Source organism: Pinus tabuliformis, chromosome 2_2 (assembly GCF_031772625.1).
Source record: "Pinus tabuliformis cultivar Carrire ecotype Pingquan chromosome 2_2, CPIR1, whole genome shotgun sequence".
NCBI lineage: Eukaryota > Viridiplantae > Streptophyta > Pinopsida > Pinales > Pinaceae > Pinus > Pinus tabuliformis.
Genome location: NC_142300.1, coordinates 490305163 through 490308023, shown reverse-complemented (window position 1 = coordinate 490308023; position 2861 = coordinate 490305163).

The window sequence follows — 2861 nt, the reverse complement described above, 5'->3', positions numbered from 1 at the left end:
ATACTTCCGTCTTTATAGTTGTGAGTGGTATGCTTCTTGGTTGCCATAATTTTGCTTTCCATTTTTCTTGCTAACCTGAATGCCTTCTCTAATGAATCAGGTTCCCAAAGGCGAACATCATGTTGGATATTATCCTTTAAAGACCCTATGAACACATCAATCCTATGCTCCTCTGGAATATCTTTTACCCTTATGTTCAATTTTTGGAACTCCTCAATGTGCTCCATTATTGAACCCTTTTGTTTGAGACTTATCAATTGGCTAAAAAAAGTGTTGCTTTTTGTATCCTCATAATGTGCTATCAATTCTTCCGTAAAAATTGCCCAAGTGATAAATGGTTTACGAGAGCAAAGCCATTGATACCATACAAACTGATTTGGTTCCAAATATAAAGTTTCCATACGTACCTTTTGTGTGTTTTGCACATTATTGAGATCGAAGAATTGCTCCATCTGTAATATCCATGTGGTAGGATCCTTGCCATCAAACTTCCTCATATCGATTTTTGGAATATGGTGAGTCTTCGATCCAACATTAGCGTCTATGGAATCATGATTAACATTTATTTTGTTCTCATCATGAGTTTCCTTTAGTACCCTTTCACCCTTAGGGACCATTTCTTGTAGCAACTTATTCATATTTATCTTCAATTCGTCCATGTCTGTCTTCAAATCTATCCTCAAATCATCCATCTTAGCTTCCACATCAATCATCTTAGCTTCTACGCCTTTCTTTAAACAGTCCATCTTAGCTTCTACACCTTTCTTTAAACCATCCATCTTAGCTTATACATCTTTCTTTAAACCATCCATCTTAGATTCTATTCCTTTTTGTGCAAGGGACAAATGTTGCACTTGGTCATGTAATTTTGATATATCATGTTGCATTTCTTCGTCTTCTTCATGAGTCATGCTAGAGCTTTTAGGTTCCTTACTAGGTGTTTTCATTTTCTTTCCTCGGGGCATCAGTTACCGATAATAATTCTCTATTATGCCCTTTGAATTCCTTCAAAATAAATTTTCAAACCAAGCTTAAGCAAAAATTTAAGAAAATCTACACACTTTTTTTCACTTTGTAGGAGCTCGATATTGCCTCTGATGTATCTCTGTACTTTCCAATCATTTAGTTCTGAATTTGTGAGCTGTAGTATCCCTCTGTGCCCTCTTTCCAACACCACAAGTCTGACCCAAATTGGATTCTCCAAGGAAGAGTTATGTGAAATCTCCCACAGTGACTTTATTATAGACTAGTTCAGTAGAGCGAACTTGTACGACTGCCACGAGTCACTGCTTCGACCTTTGGACCTGAAACATGTATACAAGAAACTATAGTCCGTCCTCTTTCTGTAACTTCTTACGAATTTCAATCCGATCCCTAGAGAGAAAGTTATGACGATTTTCCCCAGGTCACCTGTTTTGAATGTAATTTAGGAGTTTGCAAAAGAACAAGTTCCTCAGATCATATCTCCGCAAATATCGCTAGAAAAGCTCTGAAATTCTGACCCAAGGTTCAGCGCGATTTCTTCTCAAATGGGTTTTTTTTGCGACTTCTGAAACGTCACAAAAAAAATGTTATAGTGAAAATTCCACGATGACCTGTTTGGAGCAACGAAACCCTAGAATCTAAAGCTCTGATACCAAATGTTATGAAACTAGCTCAAGAAAAGATAGAAAAGATAGATCAACGCCTTAGAATTCAACCTCTTCGAGGGGGTAACCTCCTTTAAATTACATAAATGAACAATTCTTGGATGATACAAATGACAAAACCACCTTTCTATATATAGGAGTCTAAGGAGTCACAATATAATCCAGCCGACCTAACAATAATAATATAAAGCCACAAAAATAACAATAGAGGGATTCTATGGGGCACAGTAATAACAATATGGGGGCAATAGGGGCACAAAAATATTTATAAGGGGTATAACTACAATAGTAATGGGGTAATCACTAGTATTATAGGGACCCAACAGTTTTGATACCAGACTTCAAAATACCACTGCCAAGCAGAGAACGCCTTTATGGTTATCCGCAGTGGATTGAAGGTTGACTGAACGAGATAATGTTTAAACAGTTTTTTGTCTCCAGGTGTTCTTATCATTTGAGGATCCAAGGAGATTCCTATAAATCGTATTATGAAGTCATAGTTAGAATATGATCATATATAAATGATATATTGAAACAGAGCATGTCGTTTGAAACAGATACTTAGTGTTTGTAATCATCTGAAAATTTAGAGTTATTTTGAAACACAGAATGTGCTTGACTTTGTAGACTTTGTAAAATTAGTTCAATATGTGCATTAATCTGTAATGTTGTATTACCTCAAGGTGTTGCCTCAACTCACTGCTGAGAAAGTGCCACTCCTGCATGCTAGGTTATATCAATGAACGGTTCCAGCTTTAATCTACCTACAAATTCTCCGACATTGATATACACATTGAAGGCCATTAAAAAGGAGAGAAATATACTTATAGTTGTGCAAGATGCTAAAAGCAGTAAGAAGAAAGAATAAACAGTCTCCAATTAGATATGAGAAATTTTCCACACGAAATAAGTGATGCTTTTGCAATGAAATATTATGTTTAGTGATGCAATGCAATTACGAGGTAACAGAATCATAATAGCAAGTTGAACAATGAAAATGGATATAGAACAGGAAGTGATTGTGTGTACCTTTGGGACTGCAAATTTCTACTGAGTTGAGTTGTCAGTTAACTTCGAATGCACAATTTTGATACCAGAGTTAAAAATACGACTGCCAAGATAAAAAAGAATTTCTCAGACATAGGAGACATGATGACGACTAAGTGTTTGATGCAATATTATGTTTAGTGATGCAATGCAATTACAAGTCAC